At 39.9% G+C, this 18,875-nt stretch overlaps 1 protein-coding gene across 8 annotated transcripts in view; it reads left to right on the top strand.

Annotated features, from left to right (window-relative positions):
* grin2bb (glutamate receptor, ionotropic, N-methyl D-aspartate 2B, genome duplicate b) overlaps positions 1-18,875 on the top strand; it is a 105,680-nt gene that overhangs the window by 30,581 nt on the left and 56,224 nt on the right. The gene's annotated exons all lie outside the window — the stretch shown is intronic.

The raw sequence follows: 18,875 nt of genomic DNA, 5'->3' as shown, positions 1-18,875 counted from the left end.
CCAATGTCGTGAATTCACTGTATCTGCGCTTTGATAGGTGTCTTTTATAGACAGTCTTCCACCTTGGTGGACAGTAAAGTTGTATTCAATTCTGAATAAGGGAATAAGGAAGAGTGGTGAGCTTTGAGAGTTACAGAAATCTCAGATGGAGAGGCAAAGAGCTGTGTGGGTGAGGTGGAACATGAAGCCCACAGCGTCATAGGAGGGATGAACTTGTGTGCACATGCTTGTGTGCATACGTCTGCGAAAAAGTGAGTGAATGATTTTCAAGCGTCAATAACTCAATTCCCTTTAGATTGCCAAATCCATTCCTTATCAGTCAACAGTTGTGTATAATCCATTATGTTCTGGATCCTCCTGAATTTCTTCACTTCAGGCTTTTCTTTCTTGTGGCATGTGTTGTTTGAAACTTATTATTCCACAGAGTTCATAGTCTCAGGAGGGATGATGCAGCCAAGTAAACCGGCCCAATACCTTGCTGTACTCCTGGCTTTATTTTCCTTTCCAATATCCCATTATAATGAATCAGTGACAGATGCAGGTAGGCCCATTATGCACCAAACAATTTACACATTTCTATTTAGCCATTAATTCAGTCCATGCCATGTGTCGGTATTGGCATAATAGGACGACAGAGTTGGCCCCGGCCCACACTCAACTCCGCACTCTGGAGACTAATGAGGTCTTCCAGATCTATTGTTGGGACTTAAGCTGTGTGTGTTTGTGCCTTTGTGCACATATGTGTGTGTGCATGTGTGTGTACATTTAGAGCATGCTGGTGTTCAATGATAATAGCCTCTTTGCCTGTGTTTGGGGAGATTACAGCTGTTGTTTTTGCTGCAAACAAGGTACCTAGAGGCACAAAGCATCCCGATGCCATTTCTCATGATTGGTCTGTTCTCCTTATAACTGTTTTTTCCACCACAGGATTTTGTAAAGTTTTTACCCATGAAGGGGCTTGATATACTTGCTTGCTTTGGCTCACAATTGTCGAACCAAATGCAAAAGCCACTACACAATATCTGATTGCCTCTAGCTAAATAACGTGATGCTAACAGCACTGCATCTCTAGCTTCACAAAAGTGAAATGGAAATGGCAGAACATGAAATGGCAGAACACATAAATACGAACAATATTCTTGCCTTGGTAGTTGATGTTATTGGTGTTACACAGTGGTCGGGCGTACACGCATTACATTACTTGCCCACTGAATCTGATGACAGATGCTAAAAAGCAAACTGCAGTGTTGGCAGCAACGCCAGCAGCAGAGTCGTAGCACACAATATGATGAGCTTCTTTACTTGTAAAAATTTGGTGTACTGGGAAACTCCCTAATGAACACAATTTGCTCCAATCACATTGTGATAGTTATCGGAGTTCGCTAGCTAAAGACGTTCCCATTTTCAAATGGGCTGTCACTTCTGGGGCACCATGTTCCAGCGATTAGAACCTGTCCGTCAGGTGGTCAGTAGTAAAGCTGATGGATGTATAGATGAGTCTGTTGTGGCTCATTTTTGCCATGATTTCTCCAGCTGACATTAAGACAAAATACTATGTATGTATAAATTATAAAGTAGAAGACGAACAAACTGCCATTATACTGATTCAGAAAAGACTGTAATCTGTACAGTCACTCAACCTGTCAGTGAGAACTGATTCACCACTTCTCGATTGATTACTACAATTATACATGCTTTTCATCCTATAATAGGCATCTTTTGCGCAGAAGTGTGTGAGGAAGGGAATTTTTTAGCCATATAGACCCACAATATTTGACCTTCACCCAACCAGCTGGTAGCTGTACATTGATTTGTTGGTCATGCTATTCTGTCGCAGCTGACATGATTGTTTGATCCAAGGGTGCACTTATGTCTGCTCATTCTATTGTTCTCATTCCTAAATTTGTGGTTTTATGAGTCCCCCCCTTTCATCCTGCATCATGACTCACATTATTCTAGCTGGTTGTACATGAGGGGATAATGGACTACCTCCGTAAAGCCCCCTTTTGCAATTATGATCCATCCCATAAGACAAAAGAATTAAGGAACAAACTACAATAATAAACTGCACATAGACATGTTGAATCTCATGCAACTATCATCTGATATTATCTTTCAGTGTTCTTGCTTCTGCCACTCTGATTCTCATATTTTAACAAGATTATTTTTCAAGAAAAGGCTTTAATGTGAAAAGTAATTTCACAGGAGATTTCTATGATAAGTCTCAGAAATTATAGAGACCCGGAAAGTCTGCTCCACTGTGTTGTCACTAAAACAAAAAAGAAAAAGCTCCATATTTCAAATGCATCTACCACAACTGATGCTGATACACTCAAACAGCAGAAATTTAGCTTGTTTACAAGAGCAAAGAAAAGTCTGAACAAGTTGTTATCAGTCTCACAGATTTCACAAATTTTTCAGACAATACAATTTTTGTAGATTATTTAATTTGACATGTAAGGATTACCTTGCTGGCATAAACAGTCAGTCGTGTGACCAGATTTGAACGGACTGAAACAACAGACCTGCTCCAGCAATGATTGCTTTTCCCATCCTCTCCCTGTAAAACTAATCCCATCCTGTTAGAGCCTTATACACAGTTTCTTTCTCTCTCACCTACTCTGTCTTTGAGAGATAGTATAGCGGTCTGCATTTGATTGATGTTCCTATTTTCCCAGCTTTGCCGTACATTTAACCCTTTTAAAATCCAACAGATGGAGGCTGGGATAGGGAGAGAATCTGCCTGAAAATAAAATTCTGTCTGTTGTGTGTGGCATATACTGTACAAAGTCCTAGGCATCTGTCTCTCAAAGCTAAATTCAAAAGAGCTCACACTAATCTGTGGCGTCATGAAACCGCTCCTGTCAGTGAATGAAAGACTCTGATTGTGAAATACATCCGGGGTAGTTTTGTTGAGATGGGGTTTGTGCTTTAGTTCAAAAAGCCCTCTGTAGAAGCTCAGTTTCCAACATGTTTCCTAGAAATTACATTTACTGAGTATCTCAGTAATTTACAGCAGAAAATATGTTTTGTGAGAAGTGTACTTTAATGCCACCTGATCAGGCTGAAGTTGAATGAAATTTTCTCCAGTTCTTTCTCCTCCAGAAGTTTTCTCCATGGTTTTTGGAGAGGACCTCATTTACTGTGGTGTCAAGATGTAGGACAAAACAGTTACTAAATAAAACGATAATTTAATAAAACAAAAAAATAAAAATAAAAACAGGATAAGCATCCTATGGAGTAAATTAGAACAACAAAGTATACAATAGAATAGATATGAATAAATACTTGATTAACAAACAGATAAAATTGCAGTATAGTTAAAACTGAAGTGTGGCTTGGGCTACATTTTTCTGTTCATACCAGACTGAGTTTGTCATGCCGACGAAGTTAATATAAGATCAAGAGTTTGTTTTTCCCCATCATGCAGAGTCCCACATAAATATCCTTTGTGTTGTCATGTCAATAAAAAAGAAATGCAGGACTTAACAGCACATATAGCCACAACAGGACAGTAGGTAAATCACTTATTTTCAGTTCACTTTTTATCACTTATCACTTAATTTTACAAATAGTTTTATGTATTTTTACCCAAAATTTCCAGTGAAAGAACTTGAAATCACCACGTAAATTGCAGGAACAAACCTGACCCAAACCCAGACATAATTTCAAGAGTTTAATGATAATAATTTTAAGTCCTGAAAGTTTTTTTGGGGGGGCATCCATCCTCTAGTTAAATGCCCTTGTAAGTGGCTCGCTAGCAGCTCTGTTAAGCTGTGCTTAGGCACTTGGGTCCTTTTAGATAAATGGCGACATCTTCATGCTACCATGCTTAACACGGCAATCCAAACATGCTAATTTAGCAAGTATGTAATAGGTTGATAATGGTCACTGTTCACCAGCTCAGTTTAGCATATTCGCATGCTAACATTTGCCAATTAGCAGCTGAGGCTGATGGGGAAGTCATCAGTTTTGCAGGCATGGTCATAAATCAAAGTATGGGACATAATCTTTGAGATATAACACTGGATATGTCAGAAATTTCATCTGCTGGTGGGGCTAGAGGAAAAAGTCAGGGGATCACTATCTTCAGTAGAACTCCTGTCCTGTGGGGAACATAAATGTCTGCAAAAAATGCACAAGATTTTTATTTCTGGAGCAAACTGGTGAACCCACTCCCAACACTGTGAATGCCATCTATTTCAAGTTACTGAAGTAACGAGAAGCACAGAGCAGGATGTGTGAAGGTCTTTTGGAAACACCAGAACAAATCATTTGCACTTCCTTCAATGGAAAAATGTTCCTGTGAACACAATCTATGCACGAGTACTTTCACTCTCTTTCACTAAAACATATTTAGAAAAAGATGTCATTCATTTCATGGGACAAGGTTGTAACTTCACATCTCATGTGTTGAAATGTCTTTTAAACAGCCATGCACAACAAGAAATTGGTTGAAGTTTGTGGACATAAATATTTCATGTCAGTGCTGTATCCTGTGAACAGGTCAGCATGATTGTTTTCAGAGTGCTAGGATGAGACAGATTTGCTCCTGTTCGACACCCCCCCCCCCACTGTCCCATGAATTCACTCTAAACTCACACAATTAGCTTTTTCTCTCACTCAACTTTCTTCCCAGTATATTTCTACATTTAATTGTGCCCTTTAAATTGACTGCAAATCCTCTCCTCTCCCTCTTCCTCTATCTTTTCTCTTTCTCTCGCTCATCTCTCCATATAATGAGTTCGTTTTATCAGCTGCTGCGCTATGCGTGGACAGGATGAGTAATTTTGGAGATCACAGGAGACTTCTCTGCATTGCACTTGGTTACAACAGGTTGTAAGAAGGCTTTGGGAGCCTCACTTCCCCTCTCCCTGTCAACACTAACTATCTAGCCTTTTAACATTTCAGAACATGAGGCCTAATTACCCAGCAAATCTTGTTATGTAAGGAAAAGATGCCATATTATTCAAATTAATTGAGATTGACCTTTTGTTACACAGAGTGACAGCAGCAAGCCACTTTAATCCAGATTCTTCACCAATTTGTGACAGATTAGACTTAGGCAAATTTTTCTCACAAGCAAGACAACAGCGTGTCTAACGTATGTTTACATTCACCAGACAAAAACTTCAAGTGGCCATGAGGATTCAGGCTCCTGCCTGTCAGAAGTCAAGACAGAAGTAGTGTGACATTTTTATTGGGCCAAAAAATGGTTATCAAAGCACTTTACTTCTCTCATTTTCTTTCTGAGTGAACAGTGATTTTGTATAACCACCTTTTACTCAAACACTACTTTTGAACAGGATTGTGTATGTATCTGGATTTGCCAGTCTGGATTTCATGTTATCTGACTGACCCAGCATCTGTGTATGTCAAGAGAGCCGTGGGATAACTGATTGTCTCAGCACCACATGTTGGTGTCTCGGAACTGTTGTGATGTACTAGCATTGAGAATTTTGCCCAGAGTTCTGCTAAACATCATCAGAGGCCCACATGGAATCTGCAGCCACAGAATCCTATAGACAACCCCCTCGTGCATGTGTGAGACAGTAGTGTGTCATGTTTATTCAGTGTTGGGATCAAAGTTTGTGGTGCAGTATGACAATATGTCAGATATTAGATTTGTTTGTGATGTTTGCTTACTTTTGCTCAAAAACAATCTTTGTTATTTTTGAATGAATATTGTCTGTAACCTTACAAGAAATGGAATTTTCCACAGAATTCCACAGATTTGCAAAAACATTCTCAGATTCAGTTTGGGTCTACTCGTCAGTCTATACGCTCATCCATCTATGTTACACTCTATGCTGTAGTAGTGCAAATTACAAAGCCTCATTTTGATCCACTCCTCTTTAACCTGCTGAAGTCTCTGCATAACACAGTTTTTGAAAACGTAATACTTCCTGTATCCAGTTCAAACCCTCTCGCGTTTGAGTGAGCTGACACCTTTCACTTCTCCTTTTACCTCTCTTGATTTATATTTTTATTGTGAATCATTCAAAGGAACTTGTGAAAAACTCATTGAATTACAAGGTCCTGAAATGTAGTTAAGTAGTTACATCTTTTTTTTCTGGTTTAAGTGGGCCGAATAAGTTTTATTTAATTTGTTATTTTGATATTAAACTTAAGAAGAGGATTGTTGATAGAAATAAAAAAAAAACTAATTATACACCAACCCCATCATGCTTCATAAGCAGTTTGTGTGGAAAAACATAACCAAATCTTGACCCTGCATTAATTGACGTTTTGATTACTAAGAGGCCATTTGTAAACACTACTTTTACATTGACATGATTGCCTCATAAAGTTGATATTGTGAAAGTGCATTTTAACATATTCATGCATATGGAACCAGTTAGACTCTATCTTGGTCTGTTTGCTGTTTGGTCCAATGTTGATTTACACTACAAACAGCTGTCTGCTGCTGCTACTGGAAACAAAGTTGGTAAGAACAATTTCACTTAGCCAAAGAGTACATTTGCTGGATGTTACCAAAACCAAAACAACAGGCTGAAAGACACTAAAACTAAAGAGTCAAGGGATTTTCTCTGTGGATTTGTCACTAATAGAAACTCCTTTCACGTTATGTCATTTGACAAATTGTTAATGTAACAGTATTGATTGTATCAGCCTTAATTACAGTAGTATTTTTTCCTTTTTAAGGAACACAGAAATGTTGTTCTACTGATAGTGACATCATACTAGGAAAGGTGCTGATTTGGAAGGCAACGACAAACACATTTTGTTGTTTAGTTTAGAGAATTTGCTGTGATTGCTGACAAATAATTTGTTCCCACTGCCTTTTAAAAACAAGCATTGATCAGATTGAGTGATGGACTGTTGAGCTCTGTGCTGTCGGTTAATGTGCCAATCACAGCAGCTGTCTGTATTGGTTTAAAATCAGGACATCAAGTGTTTGCCAGTAGGATTGAACATATTAATGCTGACAGATGTCTCAGTCATGTTATCACCTATCCAATGAAACCTAAAACTGCTAAAAATGTTGTACAGTAAAGACACTTTCTTGTATGTATCATACCCAAGTAGCAGTATAAAGGCCATAGCTAATACAGAGTACATGATTCACACCAGTAGCAGTTATTCCTGCTATGATTTTCCAATTTTTAGCGCGATAACCATTCACATTTGTCACAACTTCCAAAGCCCCATCCTTGAGGCAGTCCTGTAGCTTCAAGTTCAAAAATGTTGCTCCTAAAATGTTTACCCATCAGTATTATCAGGGCTTTAAACTTAAAACAAACTCTTACTATGCTAAACTCATTTTTATCTGAAGCTGCTGTAAATATAAGAGGGCACTCTGCTGCCATTGCTCATGACTTTGAGCTTCATCATGTTGTGTTTTTTTTTTTTTTTTTTTTCATGTTTGGGGAATACAGAGACAAGAAACGGTCAGTGAGAGATAAAAGATTCAAAGATAAGAGTTGGCGCTGGAAAAAAAGACGCATAATGTGGTGGTTTTCACGGTTTTGCATCAGGCTGAGAAAGGGCTCTTAAATATACAGAGAGAACACGCTGACTTGTGGGTATTTAATCCCAAAAAGGCAGAAAGGTTGAGTTTGTTCTAATTGCATGGAGCTGGGGAGGGCCGTCATTTACATTCATCAGTGAGCCTCCATTTGTCTGGACTGAGATAAGAAGAGAGAGGAAGCGAGAGAAAGACTTCTTGGTGCAGAACTGAAGTTTTGTTCTTATATGCACACCCAGTGATCCTCCGGAATGTGCGACATAGGGTGCTAATGTGTCTATATATATTCATTTCCATCCAGCAGGATTTATGTACATTATGATAAAAGATTTATGAGAGTTTAAAAAGATACATTGATAAATTAGCCCATAGTCATTATTTACATTAACACATAAGATTGACTTTAATTTTATGTTTATTTTAGATATAGTTTTTTTGAAGGGTTTAAAAAATACACAGATGTCCAACAAATAACATATATCATATATATATGATAAAGTGAAGGAATGTCAGGTTGATGTATACGTAACCACATCCAAAAGCCCAAAAGATAAAGAACAGAAGTCCAGAAGTATTGTGGTCTGTATAACTACAGCGTTTTTGGTCAGTGTCCAGTTGGGTGCCCCCTCACTGTTACTATGGTGACTAACAAAGAATACTAAGTTCGTGTGCATTAGAAAAAAAAATATTCTTCAAAGTGAAGAAACATGAGATGCATGTTATTCCTTTGTCCCAAGTAAAATTTCTTTTTTGGGAGAATTTAGGATTCAGTGTAGATATTGGAAAAACTGACATTGCGATTTTTTTGCTAGATGAAAAATTACAGGAATTTTCCTCAGATGACCTGAAAAGCACTTTATGTTATGCTGCACTGCTGCTGTGTTGCGGACAATTAACCTGCACTGATCTTCCCTCTTTTTGTTGTACTGAGCTGTGTGGTACCAACATAAATGGTCAAACAAATTAGTTGTGGTACATCTCGTTGTGGCAACAGATGCAAGGCACTGTCAACACAGAAAATGTGTTTCGTCAATATCATCCTTCTTGTAGCCGAAATAATTCCAGATAACTGACGCGGCTTTTCTTTTTGGCAACGAGTCTTCGTTTTTGGTGATTTTGTCTTGTTTGTTGCTCATTTTTCAATGTTGTTACCAGCGACTCACTCCATGTGTAGGGGCGTGGTCTGCTTAGCACACTGAATAAGAACTAATGTGATTGGTGCATCGCTGTGTATGCAGAGTTTGCATGCACAGTGTGTGTCAGGTACCTTTGAAATTAGATGAGTTAGTTTGCCTCCTACATCGCAGGGCCTGCGATTTGACTATTGTACACACGTACATCGCGATGACGATGCTCAAACGATATATTGTGCAGCTCTAGTTCAGTGTGTTGTTCAGGGACACTGAAGAGCTGGGGATTGAACTACCATCCTTATCCAACATCCAACATTTTGGCTGACCAGCTCTATCACCTGAGCTACAAATTAATATAAATATGGTCTTGTCACAAATTCAGTATATTAGCATATAAACATTTCTCATTTAATTTTGCCTTAATTTCAGAAATTTCTTTTTTGGAGTAAAAAAAAAAAAAATCAAAATAACTTGAACATGTGTGTAACTTACTTTTTTTGGATATGTGTGTTTGTAAGTCCAATCTCTGTTGGTGACAGCTGGCGAGTACCTCCAGTATTAGGGACTGACACATCCGGCTCAGTGGTCTTTATCTATGGTGAGAGTGACACCCGATGAGTGGCACCTTCACTGCCACTCATTCACTCACTCTCCTCTCTAATAAGCCTTGGCCTGATTCTCAACACTCACACTACGCAGCACTCAGACCTCCTGCTGCGGTTTTTACAACAACGTTCGTAGGCCATGAGTGTGCACTCGAAGCCACGCTTTGCTTAAAAGTGGAAAACATACACAGTCTGCAGAGTGTTTGAGGTAACCTTCCATCATTCGCCTGGGCACAATTACCAGCTGCTGGAGCCATCAAGCTGTCAGTGTGCACTGAGTCGCCAAGCTGTCGCTGAGACAGCTAAACAATGATAATAACGGAGTTATACAATTAAATGACTCCACCTCATCATACCTCATGTACTAAGTATCAATGGTTTTCATGCCTGGAGGCAACTTTCTATATTTAGTTCAGGGGATTTGCAAGTGCACAGAATCCCTGAAACACAGTTACTGTCAGCTACTGCGGAAGTATTCTGACACTGAGTCAGTATGAGGGCCTGTTTGGACATGATGAAGAGGAGATCTGATTTTTCATATCCAGCCAGAGTGATGTCTTATCACCTAGCTTCCTTTGAGTGAGCTGAAGAGTCACGTTAGCTTGTCGGATGAGTGTACACCAGGCTGAGGCTGATTATACCAGGGCGAAGGCAGGAGGTGATGTGACACTGCAGCTGTTAGCCCCTGCAGAGTGTTATCACACGCAGTCCTGTTTATTCAACACACTCTGGTGGGGAGTGCAAGACTCGAAATACTCAGCTTTACTGTATAAAGGCTGTCTGTCTCTCCTTTACTCTTCCTGGTTGAGTTCTCTAATTTTCTTTCAGTTCCTGCTGATTCTTCGCCATGTCTCCCTCTCTGTTTTACTCTCTTCCTCTCTATCTTCATACAACATCTCTCTCTTTCTGCTTTTCTCTCTAATCTCTTTCTCTTTTCCCTTTTTTTCCCCTCTTCTGGTCTGCATCAAAGTAAGCCAACGCTCTACAGCACCAGCTCAAAGCTTACATTCTCACTCTTCAAAGCCACTGCTCGTGTATAAGTTAAGAAAAATGAAAAGTCATTTTTGTATTTTTGACATGCTGATAGAAAATTCAGTTGTAACCGGGGAATGATATGGATGTGATTCATCCTCCATCAGTGACTGAGCGGATGCAATACCTAAAAATAATACTGCATTTTCTTTGCCAGTATACAGGAGGTGATACAATTTTCTCTTGCCTTACACACAATACTGATAGTTGAACATCAGTTCTGCAAATACTAGAAAATAGGTAGGATCAAATCAATTGGTTGCCAAATTCAAAAGCAGGCAGCTCATGTTGGATGCGTCTTTGAACAGCACAGTTGGTGATAAACTTCACAGGAAGATTACAAAACTAAATGTGTTGACCGCTGATACAGAAGATGTATGACCAAAGAAGACTATTCTCAGTCTCACACCATTAGAGTCAGCTGATTTATTGAGTGTTTTTTTATTTTAAAAGCCAACCTTAAATGGAAGTCATTTGTTCCTGTCAGTGAAGGGTGAGCAGCCAGATCCACCCCAAAAAATCTAATATATCCATGCATTAAACTAATATGGATGCTCCAGTCTTCAGTCAATGTGGCCACAGCAAAAATCAGACAACCTACATCATCACAGAGCAGCTATTATGGATCTTACTGCTTTCTTTCTCTGATTATAGGGCGACTACAACTAATACTAGCCAATCAGAGACAGATTAGGGCAGGTTGTAGGTAGAAAAGCAGTAGCATCCATAAGGACACATCCAGTAAACAGAAAAACTGAAAAATGGCCACAACCTTGTGTGTTGATTAGACTGTCACAGCTTCACATGTTGTTTCTTTACTTACAATGATTAAGTTGACACATTAGTTTCGGAAATGCAATTATAAGTCAATTAATTGATTCAGTAGAAAATTATTAACTACCTTGGTAATCGATTAATAGTTTGCCTGTTAATGCCTGATATCCTCTGGTTTTAGCTTCCATATGTGATGATCTGTTTTCTTTTCTTTGTCATATATTTTGACAGTAAATCGAATGTCTTTGGGTGTTGGACTGTTATTTGGAAACAACAGCAAATTGAACACATAACCATGGCCATGACAATTTCATATTTCTTTGATTATTGAGAAAAAAATTGAGTAACTTATATTTTATATCCTCTAGCATGCCAGCTTCCACCTCAATGGAAAAGTATGTCAGTGGCTAGGTGTTGGCTAGGTTGGGCAAAACAAAACTAAATGATCCTCCTTTTTAAACAAAAGTTGGAAAACATAAAGACGTCACTAAATGTGAAAATGTATTCTGCCAGCTAGGGATGATTTGCAAGGTAACATGTAATAAATAGTAAAGAGCTGCAACAACTAATTTGTAGTTTGATAAATGGATTGACAATAAATTAAAAGGCAACTATTACGACTATTATTATTGAATTGTTGTTTAAACATTCAGTGGTTCCAGCTTTTTTCTTGGTGAAATATGATGCTTTTCCTTGGTCTTACACAATAGTACAGTTAATATCTTTTAGAGTGCTGGACTGTTGGCAGGACAAAACATTTTAAGGCTTCACGAGGCCTGTGAAAACTTGTAACAGGCACTTTTCACAATATTCTGACATTTTATAGACAAAAAAGTTCAAAGATTAATGAAAATTCCTTAGTTGCAGCCCTGCATACAGTAGTATGTTGTTAAGAGGAGGGTGTGTTAAAGTTCAGGGATGTTTTGTTTCCAATGAAATGGTAACATAACTCCATCACAGCTGTTGTGATGAAACCTCAGTATTTTGAATCATCAGCCATCTAACAGAGGAGATGTTAGAGGGACGTTTACACATGACTCTCACATGCAGCTCATTATAGACGTTGTCCCCTTGCCCTAGTATGCACAGTAAGTAGGACTTTATATACAGTCTAGTTCTGTCAACCCAGGTTAGCTTGTGTTAGTTATATATAGTCTATAGTGTATGTGCGTGTGTGTGTTTAGATGAGTGGGTGGTCCAAGCCTGCAGACTGTCATGGTCAATGAGACAATATATGGAGACTCTGGCCCCTGCAGCCTCATCTGAGGGAAGTAATTTGAGATGTGAAGTCACAACAAGACTCAGCACTGAGCCTACAAGTTCAGTTAATAATATTAGCAAGAAAATGTGTCACGTCTTATCCCCTAAGGGCCAAACCCATAATTGAGCTACCAACACAATTGGCCTGTAATTGAGCTATTATAATTGACCTTAGGTGTGTGTGCACATAAAACAGTGTGCAGGAATGCGCGCATGTGTGTCTTCTCTAATATCAGTAGTCTTGACGAGTAAGAGCGGACATGGGCTTATATTTGTGTGCATACAGTGCAGTAGAGTGTAAGTAGGTATTTTTTCACACTAATGGCATCTTTAGCAAGACCGTTTCTATGGAAACCCGGGTTGCCACGGAAACACTGCATGTCTCTTTGAATTAGAAATGTCTTCCTCCATCCCTCATCCCTCCCTCCTCCGCGTGTCTCTCCTTCACTTATTGCTTCCTAGTCCTCTTTTTGCTGACTTCCCCCTGACTTTGACAGGCCAGCTGCTGTCAGTCAAAAAGTCTTGGCATTGTTAAAGGAGACGCGCTGCACCACAAATGGAGGAAATGGAGGCAAGTCGGATTTGCATCTGCGCTCTCCAGGAAAGAAAAATGAGGGGGAAGGGCATCTTTTTTGGAGGCTGTGAGCACTTGGTTTTTAATCAGAAGCAACATATTGAAATAGGAAGGAAATGTTGAATGACAGTCAAAAGAGAATGATGACGAGGATGCTGCGAACAGAAGAGCGGGAAGATTGAAGGAGGAAGAGAGGGCTACAAAGACAGAGAGAGAGAGAGATAGCTGATGAAAGGGAAGGGGAGAAGTGATTGATTTTTGCTCTCTCTGATGCCTCTGGTATCTGTGTAACCATGCTGCCACACTTATCCAGCCTATCTGATTTAACTGCACGCGCGATAAAGGGAGGAGTGAGGGAGAGAACCGTGCATACAGAGAAAAAGAGTGTCGGAAAAAGAGCGGAGGAAAAGAGCAACAGATTGAGAGAAATGCAAAAAGAGACAGAAGAGCCATTGGAGTGGGTGTACAAATGAGAACATGGAGAAAATCATTCCCCAGGTGCTGATGAATGAATGCCTGAAAGTCGAGGACAATTGAGAGCAGAGAGCAGAGAAGTGGAGGGGGTGAGGAGACAGAAAGGGAAGCCGGAGTCAAGATGTGTCAAAGACAAGCGCGTCATCACATGGTTTTGAACCATATGTCTCTCATTGCTCGCCACGCTTGACTCCAGCCTGCACTCTCAACCCTGTGTGCTTGTTAGAGAGGAAGGTGGAATTGTAAAGGCTGTGTGTGTGGATGGATGGAAGAAAGATGGAAGAGAGAGGGAGAGGCAGAAGCAAAGGTAGGAGAGAGGGCAAGTGTACATTTTGACACGGTTAAAGGCTGACACAAAGCTTACACCTGTAGATCAGCCCAGGTACAGGAAGTAATGCACTGAAGTGGAGAGCAGTCGTCCTCAATTCACCTTTACTACCTTAGCTGACACATAAACGTAATTTTATTTTAAATTTTTTGGTCACAGTCAGTCTTCCTTTCAAAATAAAGGCACTAAAACTACTCTGATAGGTTTAGACAAGTGTTTAAAATCCCAATGTGCTCAAAGCTACTGGCAGTCTGCTTAACACTAATTCTGACTTCGTGGCTCTTTGATTTGTGTAAGCATTATTGGTCATTGCTGTCATTGGTAACGCACCTTCATACACACATTTTCGTGCAAGCTACACTCACACTCTCACATGCTGATCTTTAGTGGATGCCTGGGTCTTTTTCATGCGTTAGTGTGAGACTGGGCTCAATGTTTTTACATGACAAAATAAAAAAAATAGTAATGATAAAAATCTTGATGATAGTAATATTCGATCTTGATTTATAGATGTCATACCGTACATTGCAACAATCGTGACGGAAAGTAAAAGTATGATTACTACTACTGGCTCCACGAAAGAGGATTTTGCTTCAAAACGGGGAGCAGCTGAAAATGGTTTGGTTACAAAAGTTTAGATATACAACAAACCATGGTAACATGTAAGAAGTACAGGAAACTGTAACAGCAAAAGGGGACATTACAACAAACCCTTTTCTACCTCAATTAGAAACACCCAGTTGTTTACCTGGAGAGCTCAACAGCTATTGTGAATTGAAAACCAGAAATATTTTTTCAATAAGCACAACAGTAATTCTTCATGAACGGAAGAGTGGCCTCTTCTTTATCTTAAATTGATATAAGCTTATAATAGAAGCTGGGATTTCTTTTCTAACTTCTCTGCTTTTACTTACGCTGGAGGATGGATCTCGGCCCAGAATAGACCCTGTTAAGTCTTGGTGCAGATCTGGAAAAAGGGACAGGTCCAGGAATTTTTTTTATCACTTTCTTTAACATTGCAAGATAATGATAATAATGTAATGTTAATGTTATGTTAATGATCATGTACATTTTCACAACATAAGAGTCATACCTACCCACCTGCATCTCCCAGTTTTGTTTATTGGTCACAAAAATGTTGATTTAATTCACCGATTACTTTCAGTCACTTTAACTTTTCTATATTATTTTTCTTCACTGTTGTTACTTGTGTCAGAGAAAAGAAACACATTCTGCACTGTGTGTTTCACATTAAAGCCTTCTGGTGGCTTAAAGGCCATAATCCTTTCCTTTCCTGGGTGAGCTTAAATGTGAAACATCCTCAGTAGGTGTTTCATCGATGGTAGCTTGACAGCAACACTTACTAGAACTGGAGGAGCAGTACAAGCTGAGGTAAAAACAACACATTGGAAATAATATTAATTCTACTTTGTCATTCAGCAAATATCAACTACATGAATCACTGATATTTCTCCATGCACAATGGACTTAATGCTACCTGAAGGCCAAATCAGGTTTGCACTACTACAGGTCACTGAATTTTGTGGGTCACAGAAAATGTCTGCTGCAGGCTGAGACAGAGCACTCGTCCCTCTAGATTTATCAAATGCCAAAGGTTCGTACTTTCATAAGATGGACGGGAGGTAAATATGTAAGCAAGGACTTCTTGTTCCCTTTTAAAGTCTACCTCCACAAATATTGGATATTTGAGGTTGGTTGATTTTGGTAAAGTTTACCCACAGTCAGACAACTGTGTGGCACATGTTAATGCCACCATGTTCCATCTTTATTTCTTTGAACATTTGTGTGGTATCAGAAAGAGTCAAAAGAAAGCCAGAGTTCAAATAATCCATGTATATTCAAATTGAACCAACTATGTAAATTACATACAGTTGCAAGACAATGATTTTGTGTGTGTGTGTGTGTGTCTGTGTGTGTCCGTGTGCTTCGTGCAGACTAGCTGACTCATATAATTCCATGTGGGAGTAACTGTTATCCAAACTTTTCACACCAGTAGTTTAGATGTGTTTGGTTTTAATAACACCAGACCACTTGGAGGGGATCAAAAGCTGCGTTTCCACCAAAGTTCTTTTGGTATAGCATCCTTTAAACCCTACGTGGCCCCTGGTAACTGTGTCTAGATGCCAGATCTGTTGTGTGTTTCCCATGAGGACAGTACGCTTCGATGTAGGTGGGAAGGGGCAGTTGGGAAACAACAAGGGTGACTGGTCTGAAATCTACATAAGCTGCTGCATTTATTAAGTGACACACTGTGACCTGTGCTTACATTACTGCCAGATTAACAACACATACAAACTGCTAGCCCTTTTTCCTTTTTCCTGCTCCACTCACACTCTCTTGTTCGACCACACAGTGTGGTTATTTCAACAAGGAAACAAGCTTTACTGGGGGAAAGACTGCAGACATCGAGACAGAAGACTGCCAAAAAAAAGCAGGACGTGAAATCCTACTTCAGGCAGCAAAGTGCAAGATGATATTGGCTTTTCGAATTGATCAATCAGTTGGCTACAGTGATTTCACTCCACCTATTTTCATCAGATCAGCGTTCTAAGTACCTCAAAAGAAGGGGTACAAACAAAGAAGATGGTACGGAATGGTTGTATTGGTATCATCCACACCTTTTGACAGTGGAAACGCAAAAATAACCATTCCAAACTGAACTGAACTGACTGATCCGACTACCGTATTTTCACGACCATAGGGCGCACCGCGTTATAGGGCGCGGTTTCAGTTACGGGTGCTTTTTCTGTATTTAACAAATACATAAGGCGCACTGGACCATAGGGCGCGGGCATGGTAAAAAACACCGGTAAAACATGCATGCTAGTGTGTGTATTTAAAAAGGCAGCGGGAGCAAAACTGAGTTTGGTTGTGCTTTATTGAAATCCTGGCCCGGATGGAAAGATGGCACCGTTTCATGAAGCGAAAGCACCAAGACGGACCTCCTTGAAAATGTTAAATTTTCATTTCTTCCGCTAGCGTTACTGCCCTTAGTCGTATGGTGACTGTAGAGACGCTTCTTCCAGCTGTCCTTTGACCGGCAATCCATTGCTCGAGTCGGTCTTCCAACTCAGGCCATCTCGCCTTGTGTCCGCGGAAACTCAGCTGCGTCTTCTTGACCTGTCGCAGCTCGTTTTCCATCTTCCTCCACTTGCGAACCATGGATTCACTGATATTGTATTCCCTCGCGGCTGCTCGATTCCCTTGTTCCACCGCGTAAATGACAGCTTTCAGTTTAAACTGTGCTTCGTAAGCGTGTCTCTTTGCCATTATCGGGGTTGCCAAAACAATGATGCACATACCGGCACAACGTTCTCATCTAGTCCTCTGTTACGTCCGTCTTACAACAACAACAATAACGCCCACACTTCACCCTTCACCGTTCTCATGTAGTCCGCCTTACAAAAAAACAACACATTAGGCGCACTGCACTATAGGGCGCGCCGCACATTTTGGAGAAGATTTGAGACGTTTAGGTGCCCCTTATGGTCGTGAAAATACGGTACATCCTGGTCCTTTTGACTGATATATATTATGTAGATGCTAATACTTTTGTGTCTTTACCTAAGAAAGAAGTTTGAATGAAGGACATTTACTAAATAACTTTGACTAGTTGTTTTGGTGTAGATAAGTGTTTCCTGTAAAAAACAGGCAGCAGCCAAAAGTGAAGCAACATTTTTACACACAAGTTCAGTTTACTAATTACAACGAGCACTACACAGTTTGTGAAAGCAGTTGTGTGTTCTTTTCTGCAGCTCTGGAGAAGCTCTCTGATGTCTGAGTAAATTACACTGATCACAGTCATCAAGGTTAGCTAAGCTCAGACTTGGCAAAGGCCTGTGTTACAAACTGGCGTTTGGATTTTGAAAGATCTGGGCAATTGATAACAAACAGAGGGTCAAAAAGTATGGTATTAGTTAATGAAAAATTGTAGATTCAGTATTTTGGTTTAGGGACTGTCAGGACATCTCCACCTCTGCTGGTTCTAATAGAAAGTGTAAAAGGGAGAAAAACAGATTAAAGTGAATGAGCCAAGTGTAAAATCAACACAAAATGCAGCTGTTTACTTAAAGGATTTATCGTAAAGAAAAGCGAGGTTTCATCAATATACAATTCAGTTGTCCATAACTACGATTGGCTGTACCTCGTGTTCACCCTTTCTCTCTTTCTGCATCCTTGCTAAACCTCTATCTGCCTGTCTCTCTCTCTCTCTCTCTTTCTCTCACACACACACACAGAAATATTCATACAAACACAGAGATACACAAACACACATACAGACATTAGCGCACCAGTTGGTTAGCCAGGTCATGTGGCAGCTGGGGTCAGTTCTAATTGCCGTTTGGATTGGTGGAATCTGGCCCAATCAGCATGCCGAGCTCCCATGTGTCAGTGATTAATTACCTGCGTTCTCCGCTGTGCTAACGAGCTTAATCAACTCCTCCTGACGGAGCTTTCCATTAACTCGCAGGGCCAAAGGTGATGCTAAATTGACTCCCTCTCCACCCACCACCCCCCCTCATTGTCTTTATATTCGGGTTGTTTTTTGACAGGTTTTCATGTGTTTGTATTTTTACACAATGATTTTTCGTAGTGCTAATGAGTTTAAATTCGTACCTTTCTCTTTTTTCATTGCTTTAAATGGTTTCTTGTCTGTTACTTACCAGCTGCTTTCCGGACTTAATTTCATCTCCGTCTTCATCTGTGCCTCTCTGTGTCAGGACAAGGCTGTGGGCTTGACTGACATGATGTGAGTTCTGCTGGAACGTCAGATGTAACAGTGGGAGATTGAATCAGACAATTAATTGTATCTTCCTCTTGGTGCACACAGTGGCAATAGCGATGGAATGGTGGAGTGAGCTTGAGGCGAACACTTGTTTCTTGTGCTTTCAGAAGAGTCTTTCTGTGTGTGGAGGGGATTGCTGGGCATTGCATGCCTGTGGGTGTATGTGTTTGTATGACAGGGAATGTGTTTGTGAGACAAAGAGATTAATTTGTTCTGATTAGACATTCACTTGATGATTACGTTGCAGTAGCTAGTGGTGCAGAATTGAAAACATGACGGAGTCTTTTAGAGAAGATAATAGAAACCCTCTGGTGCTTTAATGTATTCTGATGTTAAAGCGCCAGCTGTGTCTTCATCACAACTGGCGTACAATAAGAATGAATCGTGATGATGGAAACA

This window comes from Acanthopagrus latus, chromosome 1, assembly GCF_904848185.1.
Source record: "Acanthopagrus latus isolate v.2019 chromosome 1, fAcaLat1.1, whole genome shotgun sequence".
NCBI lineage: Eukaryota > Metazoa > Chordata > Actinopteri > Spariformes > Sparidae > Acanthopagrus > Acanthopagrus latus.
Note: the sequence above shows the minus strand (reverse complement) of the source record. Positions and strands in the feature narration are given on the sequence as shown.